Consider the following 26,840-nt stretch of genomic DNA (forward strand, 5'->3'; position numbering starts at 1 on the left):
GAGGATTACTCACATGGGGAAGGAATACACTGGATGTATCGTGGGCTATATTGAGGACACAGGGTGAGAAGAGATGTCTGGGCTGTGTGATCTCAAGGATCTGCTGCTCTTTGAGGATGGCATCTGTTGGTCTTGAGTAATTTGCTTTTCTTTACCATCTTTATGGTGAGCTCTTCAGCACAGATGGACACAGGACATCTACCATTATGTGACTGGTGGGAATCTCCAGGATGATATTTCTAACGTTCCATATACTTCCTGGCTGTATGGGATATGGAGGATTGTTGTTCCTGCCTCCAGCTCTGACCAGTTTATCCCCACAAGGAATGGATTCCTGCACATAGTATTACAGAACCAGGTCAAAGTTTTGCAAAAGAACAGAGATAAAATATGAAATTCTAGTCAGTTGTTGGCAGATGAGCTCGCACATTCACCATAGATGGCCGCACTTGTACTTTATGCTGCACCTTTATCTGACTTCAGATGACCAGTACCGGTGTAGCTCATAAACCCAAGTGGACTGAAAGAACCTTTTGTCCCGTTTGCTCCTTATTGCTCTTGAACATGTAACCGCAGCCTTATACTACCTGACTATTGGGCCAGTTACAGGAAACAAGCAGTCTACTAAGGGCAATGTATTACAGATAATCTCTTCTTTTGACACCTTTAATCTATAATGTGACTGAAACAGCAGGGTGCTAAACGTGGGTTTGCAGAACTAAGGCAAGGTGCAAAGCTAATTAACCTTTACATTGCTGCAGACAATCCTAAGTGTATGCTAAGTAATGTAGTACAATATATAAAGAATGGCTGACATAAGACATTACCACCTGACAATATGGTGACGTAATGACAACTTAAGCAGAACATTAACCTCTCGTTCTGGGACACTGCACTACCTGCTTATCTGGCCAGTTATGGGAAACAAGTGACTGCCTAAAGGCAATGTATTGGTGATAATATTTTGGCCGCCTTTGAGCTATAATGGGGTGTGTGCACTCTCCCCTTTTAGGATTGCCTTTATATGGGGTTGTAGGTCTCCAGTGTACTCAACATGGACATCCAGAGATCTGCTAACCTTTGTCATCTTCCTCCTCAAATGGGAACTTTCCAGTGGCCAATTCAAAAATGACCCTAAAGGAGAAGTCCACTCTTGAGCCGTAGGGAAGATACCAAAGAACCTGTAGAAACATAAAGGAGGATTAGTTAGTTAAAGGTAATCTATAGGGTCGCACCCCAGTTAAAAAGTAAAGTTAAAAATTGTTTTATACTTATCTATTGATCCTTATTTTTTACATTTGCATTGTGCTACACGTGACTATGCAGCGTTATTGTGAGCAACGTTTTGGCAGAGTTGGCCTTTATCAAGCTCTGCAAGTGAAAAAAAAAAAATACAACATACATTAGGGATACAATATTTACATCAATCATATTGGTTTACATACATGTGATAACATTCATGGTGAGCAAACAGTGGTAACAATTGTTACAATCTGTAACATGATAGTTGGAAGAAAACAGATCTCGATACCCCATGTTAGTATGGGTGAGACCATTGTAGGCATAATCCCAAGAATATCCATGGAATGGACCGTACAGTGTATACACCAATAGTTTGTTTAGTTCCCAATCACATTTTGAGCCGGGCAGAGGAGAGTATAGGTGAGATATCAAGGAATAAGATACTGACTGTTGTTAGTTTCAGCTTAATTGTAATGCAAAGTATGCAAAAATAAAGGGAATGCGAACGTGTGACCTGTGGTGACAAGTCATGGACATGTGTAAGAGAAGACATCAGTAGGTCTGTGACAGTTTTCTGGAGAAGTATGGGAATTACCTTGTTTGAGTGGTTAGTTCTGGTATAAACTGGGAATATTGCCCCAAGGGGGCCCACGTGGCCTGTTAGGTCTGTGGAGAAATGGAGTATGGTAATGTAAGATAGGGTTAAAGGGTTTTTTTTTTTTTTTTAAATTTTCTCTAAGCAGTTTGACCCTAGGATTTAGGTTGGACTTTTCAAGTAGTTTTAGTGACCTGTATCCCTTATGTTTGAGGTATTCAGACTCACTACGTCCCATGTGACTGGTATTGCATTGGGTTGTGTAGGGCTGGCCCGGTGGATATGTTCTAGAACATGTTGGTATCCAATAAGAATGATTTTGTTCTCATAAGAGGTGTAAATTTTTTTTTTTTTTTTTTCCCAGAAAAATGGAGAGTGGGGCTAGAACTGATTCAGTTGATGCCACTATGGGCCTTCCAGGTGGTCTATCTAGGCGTTTGTGTATTTTCAGTAGGGTGTAGAACCCAGGTGTGATGGGATGTTTTTGGTGAGATAGTCTATTGTCATTGTCAATGGTCCCCAACATTTTATGGTGTTCGAGGGTTTCGTGTATTCTGGTTGATATGTGCTGTATTGGGTTCTGGTTAAGACTCTGATATACTTCTGTTACTGAGCTGGCTGTGTATTTTATCTAAATCTTGTTTATTCATAATGACTAGGGCTCCCCCTTTGTCAGTGGGTTTGATTATGAGGGTTTTGTCCTTTTTGATATTTCTGAGGGGCTCTTTCCTCCCTCGTAAGATTGGAGTTACAGGAGAGTCTGTTCTGAATGGCTCTTAGAATAAGGTTAATGGGTGTCTCAACTGGTGGGGAATTCTTGGGAGGTATGAATGAGCTTTTAGCAGCCCCAGAGACTTGGAACTTGGAATAAAGGAGGATTAGTCACATGGTGAAGGAATACACTGGCTGTATCATGGGCTGTACTGAGGACACAAGACTTGTAGTTCTTACCTCCGGAGCCAAGTACCTGGCCTGGCGTTCCTACAGTTTCTGAATCCACTGTCTAGCAGTACACTCTTGGGCTTTAGGTCTCTGAAAAGTCAGCTGCTGAAATCTAGTAGGAAAGAAAACCTTTAGCAAAGCAACAGGTTAAAAATTCAACATCATGAGGATGAATACATGACCTATAATACACAATGCGCACAGTACCTGGTGGTGGCCATGTCACAGGGGGATCTCTGATCCAGGAACTCTCCGAGGTCTCCTCCACTGATATAGTCCATGATAAAGAACAAATAATCCTGTAGAAAAGAGACTATAACGCAGGACATGATGGCGACATCTTCAATCGTGGCAGACTAGAAAAGTTAAAATCTTCCAGCATTAACCTTTTCGCTGCCAAGGGTCTCTGGAAATTTTGCACCTCCAGTAGCCAGAGCAATTTTCACAGTTTTGAGATGGACAAATCAAACCTAAATTGCAACATTAAGAAAATATATAGGTATGGGGTTGGATGCTTTTTTAAAGTAGACACCTGCAGCATTGTCAGAATGCCACTTGGTACTGTATACGAACAGGCACCTCCATGCAATTTTGATTTAAAGTGAATGTTTTATGAAAAAATGCAAATGTATATTAGTTGTTAAAAGCGGAAACCAAACAAAAAATTAAATGCCCCAAACCTCCTAAAAATAAGAGTTCAACATGTGCAGAGTTCATACATATCACTATGGCCTGAACCCGCATGCACGTGTCTTCAGAAAATCGCTAGAACTGGAAGGAACAAAATTCTACTTTGAAGCTGGAAATGTTAAAGTATCATCCTATAAAATGTAGGGATTACACACCATGAAAAGTAAGTGAACCCCTAAACCCTATATATTTTTTGAAAGTAGACAATCTGAAGATTACAAATCTCTTAATGGGTCATTAATAGCCACATCCACCTTCATGCAACTTTGCAACCAACACAAATAACTTTTTGAAAAAATACGCTAAAATGCATATTTGCACCTAAAACTCATGTTCAATCTCACATTCATATACAAAATACTTTTAAAATAATAGTTTATGGTGTATACAATGTGTGTGTATATACTATATGTACCGCAAACATCAACTACAACAAGAGCTCGGACTCCCAAAAACACGAATACAGAAGACAAGCAGGATTTTGCTGTTGTTCACTAATATGTTAAAAAGCTGTACTGCACCTACCAAACTGTGACTGTAATACCAAAATCTAACTTTTTTCAGAGTACACAGCATACCGTATATAAACACAATTTAATAGTTTATATATACAACCACCTTCATTCAACTTTGCCGCAAACAGATTGCTAGCAAAAATTCAATTTTGCCACTAAAGTGCGGCTCAAGAAATCCCTTTCTGCAAACATAATGTACTGTCCATAAAACTGCAATATGTGAGGAGTTCATACATACCACACATGTATATATTTACAGGGGTGGGTGTTAAAAAAATCACAGAAATGCGCCATCCCATTATGTGCATGCAAATTAAATAGGACTTTACATAAAAATGTTATTTTTCCATCCCCCTATAATTTAACAATCTATACGTTCATCTCTAGTGGTGATCGTTATTACTATTTTAGTGTGTAATGGATATCACTAGAGACGTATTTTACTGTAGAAAGCTCAGGTATGGACAGGACAGGGATTGGGTGAAATGTAAACTTTATTTGCGACTATATGTATATGTTTTGTAAGTGTTTGGTGCGACTTTTTTTTTTTTTTTGCTTGCGACCTGGACAATGGTAAACGTCTGGGTCACAGTGCCAACAAACTTCCTGGTTATGTTCAGGAGGTATAACATAAGAATACCCCACTAGAAAAAGGGGAATTACATTATAACTATGTGACAATCAGACAAATGTATAGTATACGCTCTGATTGGCAGGAGACGGGTTAATAGGGACAATAGAGTCCCTGCCACCCCCCTCCTGCTGTCACATACAAGTTATGCAGAGAGTCAGATCGTTTCTCTGTCTCTCTCTGCTGCTCTGTGTCCCTCTTCCTTTCTTGTTAGATCGCAAATTGCTTGCTTAGACAGGAGGGGGGGGGAGCACTTTGGAGCTCTATATCTTTGGACTGCATCAACATATCTTGATGCTTTCAATTGCATTTTAAAGAGGAGAATCTCTTCTTTAAAATGATATCAAGAACGCGATGATTGGATGTACAGTTTTGGAGAAATTCACTGTTGAAACATTGTCAGGAATTGAAATCTGCAGTTGGATCTCAATGCCAAATAGTGTTTTCAACAGTGAATCACTACAAAACTGTAAGTAAAATCAAGTCCCTGGTATCATTTTAAAGATGAGATTCTCTTTAAAATGCATTTTAAAGCATCAAGATATGTTGATGCAGTCCAGAGATATCGGCATTAGTAGGGAGGACGTACTAAGTACGTCCTCCGCTACTGAAGTGCCACCTTGGGAGCATGTACAGTGTACGTGCCTGGCAGCGAAAGGGTTAAGGAGGCTTCTACTGTCTGTATATAACAGGGCTCAGTAATCTTTGCCTCTCCAGATGTTGATATATTCCTAACATGTATAATCTTCTGATGCTGGATCTCCTTTTAAATGTAAATGGAGCATGCTGGGAGTGGTGGTGTCACAGTTGATGTGCTGTCTCTGTATTCTCCAAAATTACTGGTGAGACAATGGTGAATAGTAGAAGCTCCTGCCTCAGACTGCGGGGATTCAAGAACCAAACATTTGTTATACCTTCCCCAAAAATCCTACATTAAGAAATAGACTCAGACAACACAATTGAACTTTTGCGTGGGTAGAGGTCGGCCACAGCTTGATTGTTTATAAATCTAGGTAACTATGTAAACTTTAAGCTACCATGGCAATGGAATGTAAACAAACAATGTAATATCTAGTTGCAGATCAGGAGAGGATAGCCCGCCCCCATCCCGTGGAGGGGCAGACATCTCCCCGTCTACCCTGCTTCCTCTGCATCACTGCCTTCCAGCTGTGACTTGCGTAAAAGAGATGAGGGTTAACGGAAAGAAAAAATTACCAAATGATATTAAAATACCTCCTCCATCTCACCATTCCACAATGGTCCTACCATTCCACACACCAGACCACCAATTTAACTTTTTTTTTTTTTTTTAAATACATATATGATCTTATATAGAAACAAGACAATAGGGGAGGGAGGGAAGATCTTCCAGGAGTTTGACGCTGTGCTGGGCTGCCGGTGAAAGAGGATGAGGGCCATACCTAGCCAACATATAAAAGGGCGGGCGCGACCAACAGCCACGCAGCACAGGGGGAGACGAGCTGGGTCAAACCAAAGAAGACATATCACGGGGTAAAACGTGTGGAGAAGGGGTGAGAATACATATGTCTCCAACAAATAACACCCACCCCACAGTCTCTGGCTTACTCCTACCATCTGTAACATGCCAGTCGGGGAGAAGAGATGGCTGCTCTGTGTGACCTCCAGGACCTGCTGCTCTTTGAAGTTGCTGGTGTTGCTGGAGACCTTTAGTCTTCTCTTCTTCACCATCTTTATGGCAAGCTGTTTTTCTAAGGACTTTTGCATATGGAAACTAGAGGGCAGATCTCTCCGCTACTGTTCTCATAGTATATACTCTCCACCTGTAGATTACTCTGTATATGACAGTGCAGGTTCTCAGGATGAGTGATACAGAGGATGGATCACAGGATATTGGGGTCATTTCCCTCACAAAATGGGAACTTTCCAATGGTCACTTCATTCTCCATAGCGGTGAGAAGAAATGGCTGCTGTGTGATCTCCAGGACCTGCTGCTTTATGAAGATGGAGTTCCTGGAGACCTTACATGGCTTTATCGTCACCATGTTTGTCAAGGTGTTCCTCTGTGGAGAATTGGGAAGCCAGCATCTCCTGAAAGACAGAGGGTTAAGGCTATAATACTGGTGTCAATGGGGCTCTAGTGGATGGTCAGTGACGTGAACCTGGAACTTCCCTCAAGGACCAGTTCCAGTCTCCTCAAGTTCAAGTCTGTTAAGAATCCTAGTAAAAAATATAGGGGTAGATTTCTAGAATTGTTGCATATAAATGTGAAATATAACCATAGAATAGTTAATAGAAGTAGTAATGTATAGCGCTGTTATAACCTCCCCCATAAGACCACCAGTCTGACAAGACCTTCTAGATGGTTTTCCACATGTGCTGACCCTTCCTCTTATCTTTGAATCGGACCAAGTAACTCAGGAATGACTGTATAAATGGACTATGGTATATAGAATGGATATCTGTATATAGTTAATACAGTTTAATCTTTTGAGCTATAGTAGAGTATATACTCCCCACCTGTAGACTGTGTATGAGGGTGCAGGTTCTCAGGGTTACGAACAGGATAGATCACAGGGTCCTTGTGGTGGTTCTTTATCAAAATAGAAACTTTCCATTAGAAGCTTTGGTGACCTCAGTGATCCACACTTGTACTGTAAGCCCTAAAATACATAACCTTTTTTTTTGGTGGCCATTTGATAGATAATGACACCGAAAGAGAAATAATCCACCACTGTGCCATATGGCATACCAGACAGGATCTGTAGAAAGGTAATGGAGGATTAATCACATGGTGACGGAATACACTGGAGGTATCATGGGCTATACTGAGGACACAGGACTTGTATTTCTTCCCTCCAGGGCCGTGTACCCTGCAGCCCCTACACACTGACCTTGTCCAAGCTGAAAACATGGACTGCTGCCACGTCAAAATTTGACATTCTTAAAATGATTGGCAATATCTATCAATACTTTTTAAGGTTAATGCAAACAAAATTCTTAAATGTTGTGTGAGCCCCAAAATATAGCCATAGGATAAATATCAAGATAATACATTGGCTATAGTGAATGTGATATATATAGTACAATAGAGGTAAATATAGTGTTAATTCTTCTAATATGATCTTGCCTAGATACCTGTGAATGTGTGGTCCTAACTAAATGTAGGGCAAGGGAAATGCTTATCCAATACCGGCAGAATAACAGTCCACATCTGAGACCAAATAGGTCTAATGAAATAAGTCTATGAAGGGCATTGGATGGCTCTAGAGTTTGCTGTCCAGGTTGTGATCCTGTTCATCTTAGATGTCCTTGGCTTTTACTTGCCAGTCTTATACCCTCTCGTTTCTTAGACCTTACCAGTCTCCTTTCCACTTCTGTTATTTGCCCACCAAAAACAGATTACCACAACCATGATGGAGGGAACTGGAGTGTGATAGTAGTGGTAGATGATGTGCCACCTGCTATGCTGAGAGCTCTCAACCAAATAATGAGGACACAGGCCTTGTATTTCTTACCTCCGGAGCCATGTACCCTGGAGTCAAGGCTGGGACTCTGTAAAGACATGGGGTCAGTTTCACAAATTGGTCATGGAAGGATTGTACATGGAGTAGTAGAAATGGAAGCGTCATGTAGTTCTCTATGGAGAGCTTGTACAGTGGTGTAATAGTGTGAATTGATTTTCCTACAAGCATTGCTTCGATATACTCGGAGACATATGGAGGTGTTATACTTCCAGACGTGGCATACAGAGGTGCAGTAGAGGCCTCATGATCCATGGACGGCCTATTATGGCTCCATATGAAGCTTTAATATGGTGTGTATGAGCCCCAAAGTGTAACCTTCCATAGGATATCAGCTCTAATTGGTGTTACTCTAATATTCTTAAAGGGAGTCTCTCAATTGTATCAGTGGTTCTGATGGACATGCCTGTAAAAGGCTCTTCTACTACCTTCTCTCTTTAGATTCTCCCTGCTATTCCTTTTGTAATCCTGGTTAATAACTCTGAGCCCCCTGGGCATTCCCTTCGCCCTCCGAGCACAAATGGTAGTTTGAGGGAGCACTGCTTCATCTGGTAATCTGATGGATAAAATGAATATTGATTAAAAGGGCTTTTCAAACTTGTTCTTTATTCCAGTATATAAAATTACAGGCAACCTGTTTTGACGCTATACCAGGTGTATTCATCAGGCCAACTAGATAATAACAAAGGGGGGTGTACATAAGTGAGATGGAATGATGTAAAAAGTACAATAAGAAATATAATGCTAAATAATGAATCCCCATAAATGATACAAACTAAATGGTGCTGACCTGCGCGAAAGCGGAGTGACAGATCACACTTGCGCCCGGTGTCCAGTTTGTGCATTCTGCTGGGTTTTTATCTTCAGCCCCCGCAAAGCTGGACAGGAGACGGAAACCCTGTGGTCGGCTTTGAAACCCATTCACTTGAATGGGTTTGTAAAGGTGACTCCCCTAATGTATCTACCATGACTTGTCTACTGGAAAATGTGAATTTGACTCTGCACACTCAATGTAGATAAAAGGGTTTGATTTGTCTGTACATTGACTCCTAATACGTAACACGTGCACATGGACTGCCCATCGCCACACCCCTGAGCTGGTGAGAATTTTTTTTCCCTTTGATTTACAAATTCAACAAATTGTAACCGTAACAGTCTTTGTGACCTAAAATGAGTCACTAGTTTTGAGGAAACCTTCCAGAGCCCTCAAACCCCCTATATGTGGGATGGGGTTGTAGAGGGCCTCCACCTCTATAACTGCTTGGAATGTTTGATTTGCTACTTGGATGTCCTATAAACTTCTCAGATTGTCAATTATCAAGTGTCTAGACAAACAGGGGTAGGGTCTTGTCGACAAATCCATTTTGAGTCTGGCCATCAATTCTGTATATAACTGTAAACCCTTTAGGAGAGGGTTCCCTTATGTATCTCGGGAATTGCATAAAACCTTGCCAAGACTGGGTTTGTTGCTAATAAAGGCATATTCGGTGTAGTTAGGTGGTCGCTTTTTTTTTTTTTTTTTTTGGAATCTGCTTGTGTATAGGCCTAGATCAATTAAAGCAACATTGCAAAAGGATGCTTTATAGGAGTCAATGATGACCCTAAAGACTGAGACTCCTGTTAGCAGCCGAGTACTGACATCTGATAGAGTAGAACGTTCTCAAAAATCTCTGCCATAAGGAGGGAAACTACAATCTAGGACACAGTGGGGAGGAATAAAAGGCCAAAATTGGCAATAAAAAGTTACCTCTTACCACAAATTTTTCCCGATAGAATTCCTTCTATGGTTTTAGGATCTGCAGCTCTATCAAATGGAGTCACTGAAACCCTTAAGCAATCATCTTTACTCAATATTTATGGCAAACTTCAGTCTTGTGGAGGGATGGAAAGCCGCCACCTGGAAGAGGGTTAGGGCTATAACATTGGGGTGGGGAGGATTGGGGTATTCCTCTTCATAATGGTTCAGCTGGACTCCAGAATCTTGTGTGGTGTTGCCGGTACAGACATTTCTCTGGTATTGTAGTTCATAGGTTGTGTCTGGGAATGGACAGGAATGGCATGGTTGTGAGAGAAGCTGCAATACTAGTGTGAATGGAGCTCTAGTGTATGATCATGTGACAATCCAAGTGCCAGATCCAATTTCCTCATGGATGGGCAGGTCTCACTCTAAACTGAGCTATTTGTCTGGCTGAGTCTCAATTTCTCAAAGACAAGTCTGTTATATGATGTGCACACTTGCGCCCATGGCGTTTCCTTCCGAAGCCCCAGGAAAAACTTCATAGGGGATGGCTTTTAAAAAAAAAAGTATGTATTTTTTGCACAGCCACAAAGTCCTGCATGTCTGTTTCGCTGTTTCAACTCATGACATTTCATTTTATACATTTTCAGATTCAGGTTTTTATATATTTTTGTTAAAGCCATAACTAGGTGGACTGAACTTCCATCTGTTCTATGATCACTTGCTTTGAGCTGAAGCTTTGGGTCTTCAGATGTTGTCTTTCAAGCCTAAATGTGAACACTGTCTTATACTACCTGCTAGTTTAACCAGTTATGGGAAACAAGTGGTTTCTAAAGGGTAATGTATTGCTGATAATATTATAGCTCAAAGGTGGCCAAAAGTGGGTGCAGATACACAGGGTAATGGAGATGGAGACCTAGGGACTGATAACCTCTGTCATCTTCCTCTTCAAATGGCAAATTCCTAGTGGCCAATTCAAAAATGACCCTAAAGAAGTCTACGTTTGAGTTGTAGGGCCATGTCACAGAACATGTAGAAACATAATGGGGGATTAATCACATAAAGGAAGGAATACACTGGCTGTATCATGGGCCGTACTGAGGACACAGGGCTTGTATTCCTTACCTCTGGAGCCATGTACCCTGCAGTCCCTACACACTGACCTTGTCTGACCAGTAAACCTTGACAGCTGCCACACTAAAATCGGTGATCTTAATATGGCCGGTGCTTTCTAGTTGTACGTTCTCTGGCTTTAGGTCTCTTAGAGGCCTCATGTTCCTCTATGGAAGGCCTATTATGGTTCCTTACTAAGCTCTATGGTGTGTGAGCCCAAAGTGTAACCTCCTATAGGATTTCGGCTCTGTTTAGTGTTACTCCTAATAACTTCTGTACATACCTGTGAATGACGCCCTTCTTATGGAGAAACCTTAAACCAGCCACGATTTCTGCTGAAATCTAGTGGAAAAGAGAACCTTTATCAAGGTAATGGCTAAAGATCCAACATCTACTGGACAATGGGGACAAATACGTGACATAAATACCCAATGCAGGGTACCTAGTGATGGCCATGTCACAGGGCTCTCTGGTCCTGGAAGTCCCCGAGGTCTCCTCCGCTGATGAACTCCATCATGAAGAATAAGTAGTCTTGTGGAAAAGACATATTATAATGCAGTACATGTCTAAGGGCTTTAGACATTGAGTCACTGTCCCACATAGAGCTCACAATCTACATTCCCTATCAGTATTAGGGCAAACTTTTTTTTTTTTTTTTTGGGTGGCAGAATGGGAAGCCAGCCTCACCTGGAAGAGAGGGTTAGGGCTACAATACTGGTGTGAATGGCGCTCTGATGTATGACCGATGTATTGTGAAGTGAACATGTACTTTTCCATAAGTGCTACTTCTGATCGCCTTATGTCAGGTCTTCCAGTAGGACCACTCCTCTCAGAACTGATGGCCGGCACTCACGTTCTCCTGAAAGACAAGTCTTGTATGAGAAGTTTAGTGCAGCTAGAAGTATAGTATGGCCTCAATTCCACTCCTCTGCCCCCATGGAAGACCAGATCAATCGTGTAGCGGAAGAACATTATGAAAGGGGGGGGGGGGGGGAATAGGGATGTTAGTCACCCATGATGAGGGTAGGAATTTCACTGGATAAAAAGTTAGACAAGCAGCAAAGTGGTCCAAAAATTGTAGGGTGAGCCAGGTGGACGGTAGATCATGGCTACACATTAGAGTGGGCAGAAGAGTCTGATAGCATGGACTGCAAATGAGGAGAATGAGTCAGGATAGCAGTGGAATGGCCTGAAAAATGCACTGTGGTGACGTAAGTCTACCCCACCACCCTGCCTATTTATCAGGCCTAGAGGTATGTGAGAATTGTAGGCCACCATGAGACAGAGCAGCAGGGGAGGCCGTATCTGCCTGCTGGATGCAGGGCTCAGTATGGGCGAGCAGGCCAAGAGACTTGGTAAGGAATAAGTCATTAATATATTCTATTACACACTGAGCCAACGTTCCAGAGAGCAGTTAAAGGAGACAGGGGAGAGATGAGGGGAAGCAACACAGTAAATATTGAAGAGGTTTGTAGGCCTTCTATGTGTGCAAGAAGAAGAGTTAGTGAAGGAAGGAGGGCCGGGGTTAGGAGAGATGTCCCCAGCAGCAAGGAGGAGTAACATGGACAGACAGAAGGTGGTTCAGTGATTTATGTGGGCGCTTATGTGTGAGGGCTGTACATGGGAGAGGGACTGACATGGATGGAGTGTACTGATGGTAGAGATGGAGGAGAGGCCTGCAGGAAGACAATGGCTAAGATAGTAAGTCATAGTGCAGCTTCATGATACCATGCGTTAGAACTTGTTTTAAGTTGAAATTTACCTGGTGTTCTTCCATGGTTAGCCTGTTTCGTGCCATGTAGAAGTGCACTTTGGTTAAGATGCATGCTGTATAATGAAATGCCTCCTGCATTGGAAATGCTTCCCCATAAGCTATATCTACTTATATAGGAAAGCAGAGCTTCAGAACGAGCACTAAATCAAGTCATTAACTAATCTACAAACTGTGACACATGAGGAGACTGACAGTGTGGAGCTAAGTAATCACTGATCAGAAACAGCCATAAAATCAGTGAGGATCAAAAGACTGACACTAGTACAGATAAGAACACATGGAAGTGCAAAAATACAGCCTGGATGAAATGCTAGAATATAGTTCAGTGATCAGTCAGTTGGGTGAAATAGAAGCTCATATACCTGTGTGATAATAAGAATGAAGGTCCTAATCATGTCATGTATAAGTGCACGTTGGTTAAGATGCTTGCTGCATAATGAATTGCCTCCTGCATTTGACTATAACCCTATAAGCAGCACTTATCAGACACCACATGGACCTCATTATAGTCTGAGGTCTGTGAGGTTTCATTAGGTAACAGCTTTGTAATTTGTAAAGGGTTTTGGGGAGGGGGGTCCTAAAATCGAAACCCAAACAGAGGTGAATGGGCCTTAGTCACAAACCTGAACAAAAAAGCTGCAGCGCAACTGCAGGGTGTAAACAAACCCACAGACTGAGACCTGTAATTCAGTGACAGGGTCACCTCAGGGACTACAACTCCCTTCATTACACTGCACGGTGTGAACACTCCACTACAGCACATGACACGGGCCGGTACCGCCTATTGGTGTCCATGGACAACCACTCACACGGCTACAACATCAGATTACCAGGCCCAGCAGCCAATAAGAGCGCCAGACTGCAGCGGCTTGTCACCCAAGAGCCAATCAGTGGGCACGACTACAGAGGCGTGGCCACAGTTCAAATTTTCCCTATGGGGGGGTGGCAGCGGATGGTCCCAGGGCTGCCCCACACTCTCCGTTACTCTGCATGAGCTTGACTATTCCGCTCACCAACCTGCACACCAACAGCTTCTCCATGACCAAAAATTACCAGTACAGCAAGAGTACAGCCGCCTCTGACATGTCCCTCCAGGCACCTGTAGACACATGTACAAACCTATTTTACACGCGTCCTTTCCACTTATCCCAATTTTAAAAAGTCTCTTGCACAGCACAGAGGGTACATGGTTGAAACTTCACTCATGCACCCCCTGGTTTTCAGTCATCCTATGTGAGAACTGCTGGGATCAAACCTCAGCAGATTAGTTAAGAGTTCACTTTTTCAGAATGGCTTGTTGCTTGTGTAGGTGAAGCCTTGGAATAGCTCCTCCTCCTGATAGGCTCTTCTGCTTCTTCTCCTTCTTCTCTGCATCCAGAGAGATCTCTATGGTGGTGTCCACTACTGGGGCCTGGGAGAGAAGACCCATAAATCGGATGGGACAAACACAGCATTGAGTTCATTAGTACTGAGTGTGGTGTCAGTAGTGTAGGGTGAGGGTGCCTGGCGTGTAACTTTAAAAATTGCATTTTATTACTGGCTCTGAGGGCTCAAACCAAACACAAGTGTGCATGCAGCCCAAAAGTTGACCCATACCAAAGCTTCAATAGTATATTTGCAAGTATAATGTATACTGTATACATATTTATTATATTTTATTTACTGGCTGCAGGGTATATGGAGGAGATGCTCTTCCTGACTCCAGGTCTTCCCAGTTGATCTCCTCAAACAATGGAGTTGTGCAGATGGCTTCACAGAACCTGCTGCTTTATCGCTGTAGAGAAGACCTGTAATAAAATAGGAAATTCTGGTCAGTTGATGGCAGACGAGCTCACACTCCTTCAGCATATGCTTGTGGCCCGCACCTATACTTTATATAATGCACCTCTTGCATATGGGTTCAGATGAGTTGTACAGGTGGGGCTCAGTAAATAAAACATGTGGTCAGGTCAAACCATGTACAGCACCATTGAGGTTTCTTGTCCAAGTATATTTTATACATGAAGGGTCTATTGGATTGGAAGGTTTGTATACTCGCCCCTTCTAGGATGACCTTTATATGGGGGTGTAGGTCTCTAGGGTACTTGACATGGACCTCCAGAGGTCTGATGACATTTGTGTCCTCCTTCTCCTCAAATGGTAACTTTCCAGTGGCCAATTCAAAAAGAATTGCCCCAAAGGAGAAGTCCACACTTGAGCCGTAGGGAAGATGCCACAGAACCTGTAGAAACATAATGGAGGATTAATCACATGGTGAAGGAATACACTGGATGTAACATGGGCTGTACTGAGGACACAGGACTTGTATTTCTTACCTCCGGAGCCATGTACCCTGGCGTTCCTACACAGCTTTTGACCATGCCTGACCCAGAAACAATAGCTGCTAAGCCAATATCGGCAATTTTTACATGGCCAGCGCTATCTACCTCACTTGGCAAAGACAAGAGAACTTTCCCACTGTTACATGTCTTACCATCTGTGTAACTTGGTATTCTACATCACTTATTCCTGTGCTATTTTACTATTCTTAGGGTGGCCGAGACTATTGTATATGGTCTAATCTTTGATGGGAACCTTTATTCCTGTGCCAAATAAAAATTGACACACCGTTGTCTTGTGTGTAGTTACATAATGTAGCCCTGCCAATGTCTGCCCACTATGTAGTCTGGTATATGCTTCTAGAATACCTGATGGAGAAGACCCAGGCCCAAATGACTTCTTCATCCAGCTGGCTCCCCTGATGTCAGCGCGTGTACCGTCATGGTGTCTTCTATTTGGTTTTGCCTTTCTGCTGTACTATGGTGCAGGGTAACAGTCAGATGTCCTGGAACTGCAGCCAACTACTGTAAGGAAAACAAAGGAAATGGGTAAATATATGCACCCTGTGGGGAAGGTAGCGTGCTGTGGGCCCTAGCAGTGGTGTGGGCCCAACCAGTCAGTCAGGGACATACAATATGCAGGTAATAAAGGTTTGGTTTATTTAGAAAAAAAGCCCTGGAAAATAAACAGTCAGGCACAAAACAAGCAAAATAAAATACAGCCTTAACTTCAGGCAAAACAAAATCCTGCTTGTCTGAGCAACAAACTAAACGGTCATAAAACTCTATGTTGATGTGGCTTTTAGTAAGCCACATGTAAACACAATACTGTCTCTCCAGACTTTGGGTAACAGGACAGACCCAAATGCCTTCTCCCAATTTAAAAAGTCTCTTGCACAGAGGGTACATGGTTGAAACTTCACTGCCATGCACCCCCTGGTTTTTCGATCATCCTATGTGGGAATGGCTGGGATCAAAACTCAGCAAATTAGTTAAGAGAATTCACATTTTTAGAATGGCTTGTTGCTTGTGTAGGTGAAGCCTTCAAATCGCTCCTCCTCCTCTGACAGGCTCTTCTCGTTCTCCTTATCTGCATCCAGGGAGATCTCTATGGTGGTGTCCACTACTGGGGCCTGGGAGAGAAGACCCATAAATCAGATGGGACAAACACAGCATTGAGTTCATTAGTACTGAGTGCAGTGTCAGTAGTGTAGCGTGAAGGCGCACCCGGCATGTAACTTTAAAAATTGTATTTTATTACTGGCTCAAACCAAACGCAACGTGTGCATGGAGCCCAAAAGTTGACCCATACCAAAGCTTCAATAGTATATTTGCAAGTATAATATATACTGTATACTTACTGGCTGCAGTTTATATGGAGGAGACACTCTTCCGGCCTCCAGGTCTTCCCAGTTGATCTTCTTAAACAATGTAGTTCTGCAGATGATTTCGCAGAACCTGTCGCTTTGTTGCTGTAGAGAAGACCTGTAATAAAATATTGTGGTCAGTTGATGGCAGATGAGCTCACACTCGTTTTTTAAAGGCATAACTAAGCAGACAGAACTTCCATCTGTTATTTCTATGATCACTTACTTTGCTCTGAACCTTTTGGCTTTCAGATGTCTTAAAGCCTAAACACATGTGAACACTGCCTTATACTACCTGCTTATCTGGCCAGTTATGGGAAACCAGTGGCTTCCTAAGGGCAATGTATTGCTGATAATAGTGTGTGTGTGTGTGTGTGTGTGTGTGTGTGTGTGTGTTCTAGGATGACCTTTATATGGGGGTGTAGGTTTCTAGGGTACTTGCCATGGACCTCCAGAGATCTGATGCCCCTTGTGTCCTCCTTCACCTCAAATTGCAACTTTCCAGTGACCAATTCAAAAAGAATTGCCCCAAAGGAGAAGTCCACACTTGAGCCGTAGGGAAGATGCTACAGAACCTGTAGAAACATAAAGGAGGATTAATCACATGGTGAAGGAATACACTGGATGTATCATGGACCGTATTGAGGACACAGGACTTGTATTTCTTACTTCCGGAGCCATGTACCCTGGCGTTCCTACACAGCTTCTGACCATGCCGGACCCAGAAATGATAGCTGCCAAGCCAAAATCGGCAATTTTTACATGGTTGGCTCTATCTAGCAGAAGGTTTTCTGGCTTAAGGTCTCTGTGAAGACAAAGGTGGTTTCAGTTTTACAAAACAGTCGGGGAAGGATTGTACATGGGCCCCGATGCGACTGCACCCCCTTAAGTTATGCCTCTGTCCATATGTCTCTGTATAAAAGGTGGCATACAGAGGTACAGTAGAGGCCTCATGTTCCTCTATGGAAGGTCTATTATGGCTCCTTACTAGGCTCTATGGTGTGTGAGCCCAAAGTGTAACCTCCTATAGGATATCGGCTCTATTTGGGGTTAACCCTAATAACTTCTGTACATACCTGTGAATGACGCCCTTCTTATGGAGAAACCTTAAACCAGCCACGATTTCTGCCGAAATAAATCTAGTGGAAAAGAAGAGAACCTTGATCATCAAAGTAATGGCTAAGAATCCAACATCTACTGGACCATGAAGACCAATGCATAACCTAATACACAATGTGCAGGGTACCTGGTGGTGGGCATGTCACAGGGGGCTCTCTGGTCCAGGAAGTCACCGAGGTCTCCTCCGCTGACAAACTCCATCATGTAGAATAAGTAATTCTGTAGAAAGGACAGATTATAATGAAGGACATGATGGCCACATCTGATCTAGAAAAGCATCACAAGCTGACAAGGAGGCGTCTACTGACAGTATATAACAGGGTTCAGCAACCTTCACCTCTCCAGCCGTTGGGAAACTACTATTCCTAGCATGCATATTTGCTTTTATTATGGAACCCCATAGAAGTGACTAGAACATGTTGGGGGGAGTAGTTGGTGTTGTAGATCGCTGACCCTTCCCCTGGTTGTCTTGTATTCTATGTAAATTATCTATACAGTTACTGGGGAGTAGGAGAAGCTCTTACCTCATTCTGGAACGTCCCATAGCAATGGGTGAAGAGCAGACTGTCTTGGGTGAGCTCCAGGGCCTGCCGCTCTGCAAGAATGAAGTCCCTGGAGCATCTACGCAATCTCCTCTTCTCCACCATCTTTACAGCAAACACTTGGTCTGCAGCAGAATGGGAAGCCAGCATCACCTGGAAGAGACCGAGGGTTAGGGCTACAATACTGGTGTGAATGGAGCTCTAGTGTATGACCGCTGTATTGTGCAGTGAACATGTACCTTTCCATAAGTGCCACTGCCTATCTTCTTATGGAAGGTCAGGTCTTCCAGTCGGAGCGCTCCTCTCAGGTGATCTGATGGCCGGCACTCATGTTCTCCTAAAAGACAAGTTGATGTTAGGAATAGTAAATCCTAGGAAGAGATCTATAGAACTGTTGCCCATAGCCGTGGCCCTAGCGTCGGGTTTTCTATATACAACCAAACCATTGTTTTATTTAGGCCGACTTATGATTTTTATTATATAAAGTAATGGTTTTCTAATCATGGACACTCCATACTCCAGTCTTTCTCCAGGTTTCCTGAGGTATCGTCTCCCTCCATTCCTCTACGACTTCTTGGGGCCTGTCTAGACTTGGCCCCTTGACATGAGGAGTGAGGGGCCAATGTCTATACCACTTATCCAATGCTGAGGTTTCACTTTAATTACTTTCCCTGAAGGGAGTTTTGTCCTCACTACTAGTTACATCTGTAAGACCGGAGCCCATTTACTGCCATTGTCGGGATAAACAAAAGATTCCGCATATTAATACAATCCATTGTGTCATGATCCATCTTTGTCCCTTTAATGTTTAGTTTGCACAGACATGTTGGGTGACTCTTCTCTGCTTTCTACCATTTATATTGGTGACGTGAAGGCTTTTTCCTTTACTTGATGAGTTGTACATTCACTTGACACCATTTTGGGTTATATATGTCTGGCTTTTATGTCTTTGGGGTTATTTATGAAGAAAATTCTTTAGCATTTTATCTTTACAGTGTTCCCTCTGCATTAATACTGGCACATCATTAGGCTTATGGTGACTTAAATAAAATGTTTTTGTTTTTTTTTCCTTGGACACCATATTGACTTCTAATTTAAAAATATATTTTAAAATATCTTATAAATTAAGGGAGTGAGAAGTTGTAGTTTTTATTGGTACATTTATTTTAGTTTTTCTTTTAATCCCATCTTATATTTAACAAACTTAAAACCTAAATTTATTTTAACAAAAAAAAGCATTTTATTTGCTTGGGGTCACTATAGTGACAGATATAGATATAATTTATAGAAAATTTTTTTATCCCATCCTGTAACACTGTACTATTAAGTCTGCTCTGAAAATCTTCAGCATTTCCACAACAAATACACCGGGCTGCAGATATTTAGTAGATTTTTCTGTCCAATTCTTTGGTTTGTTAAACCTAATTCACTTGCTGTATATTATAATTTGTTTTAGTAAAATATTAATCTTTGGATGGATAAATATTTCTACATTTCATGTTTAAAGGTCGAACGTCCTACAGATCGATGTCAAAAATCCCATTTTCAGATTAGGGTTATGGTTTATTGATTAGGAGTTATGGATGATACAACTCGTATACGTTTCCATAATTAGTTATATTGAGCCCTTATAAATTAACTTTTCCTGATCAATTTTCAACTCTGTATAAAATAACAGATAAATAGGCATAATGTAGATATTTTTAATACAAATCCTATCACTAAATCTTAGAATTATTTACAGTTCTCATCAGAAAATTTTCAACTATTCCAAACTATCAATAAATTTATGAAATTATGGATTTTGTGGATAACTTGGAATTCTCTAGAAATATCAAACTATTTTTAGATGACCACTTTCAGATGATGGGTGTTTGTTTTGTTGTTTAATGCAGCCACTTGATCTAAAATCTACAAATGAACAATTCAGTAGAATTATTCAAAAAATTAAACTACAATCTTCAAATCATTTAAAAAAATTTTTTTTCTAATGTTGGATATACATAACTGTAAGGCTTTTTAATTTAAGCACTTCTCCTCAATCTGAGCCTAAATGTTTTCACAAATATATGTGTGGGTGTATTTTTTTTTTTTTTTTTTTTTTTTTTCCTGGGTCTCTTGTAACAGGACATAAAGCCATTCTAAAATTTCTCCACTTGTGAGAATGTTCGGTGTAGTGTCCCCCAGTGTCTGCGTATGATCTGATGAATTTTATATGCAAAGGGGTGATGGGTATGTACCTGTATAAATGGGAGCTGTTACGTTCTATTACGAACAGTCTGTTTTGTCATGGTGGTTGAGGATTTCCTCAAGATCTGTTCCGGATAACCTGTCTGAATTTTTAACGATCTCGCAAATCCTCAATTCCCGCCTAGAGGGGTCCTCCACTATTCTGCTCACCCGCATATATTGTGACTTGGGAAGGGCCCTTTTTGTTGCTGGAGGGTAGAAGCTGGAAAAATGTAATAAACTATTCCTATCTGTATACTTTACAAATAGATCCGATGTCAGATTCCCGGTATCGTCCTTGAGGATCGGGGTATCCAGAAAACTGTTAGTGTTACTGTGATTCAATGTAAATTTTAATTCTGGCCAATGCTATTAATGTGATCTCTGAACTCAAGAAGAGAATCAATCGTACCTGTCCATAGGCAAAAGATATCAATGAAGCATTTCCATAGCACACAGTGATCCTGAAAATATGGGGTTCACAATCTACATAAAAACATCCATTGAAAAGACGCGCACAAGGAAATGTTGCCATTTGTCTTTCCTATTGGTCCCACTACTGCAGTCACTTATATTATACTCTGCAATGATGGACAGACGGCCTAAAGCATTTTTCCACAAGTGCAATGGCTAAGGCAAACTGCAACCAAAAAGCACTGTGGAAAAACCGCAGCAGAAATGTTTTTTTTTTTTTTTTCTGCGATTATTTCAAGTCCAAGATTTTAATCTGCAGACTTTCTGCCTCTGTTATACAGAACACTCCATTTCTATAGGTATATATCTGCATCCAGGGAGATTTCTATGGTGGTGTCCACTACTGGGCCCTGGGAGAGAAGACCCATAAATCAGATGGGACAAACACAGCGTTGATTTCATTACTACTGCGTGCGGTGTCAGTAGTGTAACGTGAAGGTGCGCCTGCCATGTAACTTTAAAAATTGTATTTTATTACTGGCTCAAACCAAACCCAATGTGTGCATGCAGCCCAAAAGTTGACCCATACCAAAACTTCAATAGTATATTTGCAAGTATAATATATACTGTATACTTACTGGCTGCAGTTTATATGGAGGAGACACTCTTCCTGCCTCCAGGTCTTCCCAGTTGATCTTCTTAAACAATGGAGTTCTGCAGATGGTTTCTCAGAACCTGTCGCTTTGTTGCTGTAGAGAAGACCTGTAACAAATAGATTGTGGTCAGTTGATGGCAGATGAGCTCACACTCGTTTTTTAAAGGCATAACTAGGTAGACAGAACTTCCATCTGTTATTTCTATGATCACTTACTTTGCTCTGAATCGAATGTCTTTAAAGCCTAAACACATGTGAACACTGACTTATACTACCTGCTTATCTGGTCAGTTATGGGAAACAAGTGGCTTCCTAAGGGCAATGTACTGGTGATAAGTGTGTGTGTGTGTGTGTGTGTGTGTGTGTGTGTGTGTGTGTGTGTGTGTCCTTTATATGGGGGTGTAGGTCTCTAGGGTACTTGACATGGACCTTCAGAGATCTGATGACGTTTGTGTCCTCCACCTCAAATTGCAACTTTCCAGTGACCAATTCAAAAAGAATTGCCCCAAATGAGAAGAAGTCCACACTTGAGCCATAGGGCAGATGCCACAGAACCCGTAGAAACATAAAGGAGGATTAATCACATGGTGAAGGAATACACTGGATGTATCATGGACCGTATTGAGGACACAGGACTTGTATTTCTTACCTCTGGAGCAATGTACCCTCACGTTCCTACACAGCTTCTGACCATGCCTGACCCAGAAACAATAGCTGCTAAGCCAAAATCGGAAATTTTTACATGGTCGGTGCTGTCTAGCAGTACGTTTGCTGGCTTAAGGTCTCTGTGAAGAAAAAGAAGGTTTCAGTTTTACAAAAGTCAGGGAAGGATTGTACATGGAGCACATGGGCCCCGGTGCAACTGCACCCCCTCCAGTTATGCCTCTGTCCATATGTCTCTGTATAACAGGTGGCATACAGAGGTACAGTAGAGGCCTCATGTTTCTCTATGGAAGGCCTATTATGGCTCCTTACTAAGCTCTATGGTGTGTGAGCCCAAAGTGTAACCTCCTATAGGATATCGGCTCTATTTAGTGTCAATCCTAATAACTTCTGTACATACCTGTGAATGACGCCCTTCTTGTGGAGAAACCTTAAACCAGCCACGATTTCTGCCGAAATAAATCTAGTGGAAAAGAGAACCTTGATCATCAAAGTAATGGCTAAAGATCCAACATCTACTGGACGATGAAGACCAATGTATAACATAATACAATGTGCAGGGTACCTGGTGGTGGGCATGTCACAGGGGGCTCTCTGGTCCAGGAAGTCCCCGAGGTCTCCTCCGCTGACGAATTCCATCATGTAGAATAAGTAATTCTGTAGAAAAGACAGATTATAATGAAGGACATGATGGCCACATCTGATCTAGAAAAGCATCACAAGCTGACAAGGAGGAGTCTACTGACAGTATATAACAGGGTTCAGCAGCCTTCACCTCTCCAGTGGTTGGGAAACTACTATTCCTAGCATGCATATTTGCTTTTATTATGGGACCCCATAGAAGTGACTAGAACATGTTGGAGGAGTAGTTGGTGTTGTAGATCAGTTACTGGGGAGTAGGAGAAGCTCTTACCTCATTCTGGAACGTCCCATAGCAATGGGTGAAGAGCAGACTGTCTTGGGTGAGCTCCAGGGCCTGCCGCTCTGCAAGAATGAAGTCCCTGGAGCATCTACGCAATCTCCTCTTCTCCACCATCTTTACAGCAAACACTTGTTCTGCCGCAGAATGGGAAGCCAGCATCACCTGGAAGAGACAGAGGGTTAGGGCTACAATACTGGTGTGAATGGAGCTCTAGTGTATGAGCGATGTATTGTGCAGTGAACATGTACCTTTCCATAAGTGCCGCTGCCTATCTTCTTATGGAAGGTCAGGTCTTCCAGTCGGAGCGCTCCTCTCAGGTGATCTGATGGCCGCCACTCACGTTCTCCTAAAAGACAAGTTGGTGTTAGGAATAGTAAATCCTAGGAAGAGATCTATAGAACTGTGGCCCATAGTAACCAATCAGAGGGCAGCTTTCACTTTGTATTTTACTCTGGATAAGTGAAAGCTGTGCTGTGATTGGTTGCTGTGGACACCAGGAAGTTCATTTCATATTGGGGAGAGATTTATAGAATTGTTTACATTTTTCTCTCAGAATGATGTTGGACATTAACTTAAAGGGATTATCCATGAACGAACTTGTGCAACACATAAATAAATAGGACATCCATATACTTAAAAACCCTAACTATAGATCTATAGGATAACATGAAGTAACAAAGCCCTACATACAAAAATGGGGCAACACGGTGGCTCGGTGGTTAGCAATGCAGCCCTGGAGTCCTGGTTTCGAATTCTAACAGGAAGAACATCTGCAAGGAGTTTGGAGAATGGGAGGGAATCCATGCAAACACAGGCAGAACATACAAAGACTTACTGATTTGGGGGGGGGGGGAAGGGGGGAGGGGGAATGTTGAAGATCCCACTGAGACTAAATTCTGCTTCAAGATAAGTTTAATCAAAGGTGAAATACACACTGGTGTAAATTTTATAAACATTTTCGGCCTTACTTGGCCTTCATCAGACTCTACAAAATATTAACAGAAAATTAAAGAAACAAAAAATAGGTGAGTATTACACAACACATGTACAATAGTGGCATTGTAGAATATATACAAAATATGTCCCATGATTGATATGTCTACAATAGATTGACCAGGAAAGATCACCTTTGTGTTGTACTACTGATGTAGTCATCACTGGCTTAAAGTAGGTTATACAATACAACACCTTGTACAATATATCATCGTGGTGATCCTTGGTCCTGATCCATGTTTTATAAAGAGGATTAAGAGTCTATAGTAAAATGCCAACATCATTATGTGATAGTGAGTCCACGCTGTGACATGCTAGCAGTAGAAGTCCACCCATCTATAGTGATATTAAGGAAGATGACCGCCAAACCATGGAGTAAGTAGTAAAACATAAACCAGTTGGACAGACCAGTTCAAGATGTTCACAACACACGAGACTGCAAAATCACCCAAGAAACTGCTTTAAGACAAGCCTATGGAGGACAGGGATGAAGTGCAGACTGTTATCAGTATATATAAATCAAAGTAAAATGATATACCGTATATCCTAGAGCAGTGATGGCGAACCTTTTAGAGACCGAGTGCCCAAACTGCAACCCAAAACCCACAATTTTCGCAGAGTGCCAACACGACAATATAGACTTAATACTATGCGGATCCACAATTGCGGACAGTTACTGACCAAAAATTAGTCATGTGGGGCTTTACAGAGCTTTCAATAATACAAACAACGTTGTACTGAAATGTAAAGGTCTCGGCATTTGGTACTTTGAACAATTAATTTGTTTTATAGTTACCGTGTAATATTCTTACATCCTGTACTAATATCACATCTGCTATAAAACAGATACTGTGTGATATAAATAGTGAGGGGACCCCAGACAGTATTATATGCTCTGCAGTGGGCCCACCACACAATATTATATTCTCCACAGTACCACAGTAGCCCCCCAGTATTATATGCTCCGCAGTAGGTGTCCCCCCCCCCCCCCACAGGATTATATGCTCCACAGTGGCATCCGCACACAGTATTGTGTGCTTATAAATAGGCCCCCCCCAGTATTATATGCTCTTTAGTACACCCCCCAGTATTATAAGCCACCCCAGTATTATAAGCCACCCCAGTATTGTATTATACACTCCTCCCCCCAGTATTATACACTCCCCCCAGTATTATACACTCCCCCCCAGTATCATACGCCCCACCAAGTATTATAAGCGCTCCCCCCAACATCATATACACAGTGAGCCACACTCATACTCACCCCTGAAGAGCCGCCGGCATCCACCTTCTTGTCACTGGCGGCGCTGATGACATCATCGCGCCCGCGTCGGGGCAGAGGTCAAACTCTGCAGCCAGTGTAGGCCACGGTCGCGCGATCCGCGGCCTACCCTGACAGCTTTCAGCTGTATGTGCATTTGCACATACAACTGAAGGCAGTGATCGCTCATCAACGGGGAATCCTGTACCGGATTCCCTGTTGGTGAGCGATCCGGGCGACCGCACGCGTGCCAGCATGGAGGGCTCTGCGTGCCCTCTGGCACGCGTGCCATAGGTTCGCCATCACTGTCCTAGAGTATAAGCCGAATTTTTCAGCCCAGTTTTTGTGCTGAAAAAGCCCCCCTTGGCTTATACTCAAGTCAGCAAAAAAAATAAAATAAAAGTTGTAAATCCCTCCTTTCCCTAGATTACATACAAAAGTAGAAAATTACTGAAAAACACACATTAGGTATCCCTGTGTCTGAAAGTGCCCGGTCTACTGAATATAGGGGATCTGCACTGCTCCTGTTCCATCGGGAAGGGGTTAATAGGAGCACTGAAGATACCCAATATTCAGCCAGGCTGAATTCCAAGTGGGGGGGGGGAAAAACCTGTCCTCAAGCTCAGGGAATGGTCAGACAGAGAACCAAAACACCCCCTCCCCTTCCCCAGCAACTACTGCATCCAAGAACTCCAACCATACTAATTTTCGAAATTTTCCAGTAGCTGCTGCATCCCCCCCCGGGTTATACTCGAGTCAATAACTTTTCCCAGTTTTTTTTTTTTTTTTTTTTTTTTTGTGGTAAAATTATGGGCATTGGCTTATATTCGGGTAAGCTAATACTGAAGTATACACTCACCGGCCACTTTATTAGGTACACCATGCTAGTAACGGGTTGGACACCTTTTGCCTTCAGAACTGCCTCAATTCTTCGTGGCATAGATTCAACAAGGTGCTGGAAGCATTCCTCAGAGATTTTGGTCCATATTGACATGATGGCATCACACAGTTGCCGCAGATTTGTCGGCTGCACATCCATGATGCGAATCTCCCGTTCCACCACATCCCAAAGATGCTCCTCTATTGGATTGAGATCTGGTGACTGTGGAGGCCATTGGAGTACAGTGAACTCATTGTCATGTTCAAGAAACCAGTCTGAGATGATTCCAGCTTTATGACATGGCATTGCATTATCCTGCTGAAAGTAGCCATCAGATGTTGGGTACATTGTGGTCATAAAGGGATGGACATGGTCAGCAAGAATACTCAGGTAGGCTTTGGCGTTGCAACGATGCTCAATTGGTACCAAGGGGCCCAAAGAGTGCCAAGAAAATATTCCCCACACCATGACACCACCAGCCTGAACCGTTACCGATACAAGGCAGGATGGATCCATGCTTTCATGTTGTTGACGCCAAATTCTGACCCTACCATCCGAATGTCGCAGCAGAAATCGAGACTCATCAGAGCAGGCAACGTTTTTCCAATCTTCAATTGTCCAATTTCGATGAGCTTGTGCAAATTGTAGCCTCAGTTTCCTGTTCTTAGCTGAAAGGAGTGGCACCCGGTGTGGTCTTCTGCTGCTGTAGCCCATCTGTAGCCTCAAAGTTGGAC

General features: G+C 42.4%; 1 protein-coding gene across 1 annotated transcript in view; it reads right to left on the bottom strand.

Moving 5' to 3' along the window:
* The window catches only part of LOC142214420 (uncharacterized), a 290,721-nt gene that overhangs the window by 150,049 nt on the left and 113,832 nt on the right, over positions 1 to 26,840 (bottom strand). The window lies entirely within an intron of this gene.

Source organism: Leptodactylus fuscus, chromosome 7 (assembly GCF_031893055.1).
Source record: "Leptodactylus fuscus isolate aLepFus1 chromosome 7, aLepFus1.hap2, whole genome shotgun sequence".
NCBI lineage: Eukaryota > Metazoa > Chordata > Amphibia > Anura > Leptodactylidae > Leptodactylus > Leptodactylus fuscus.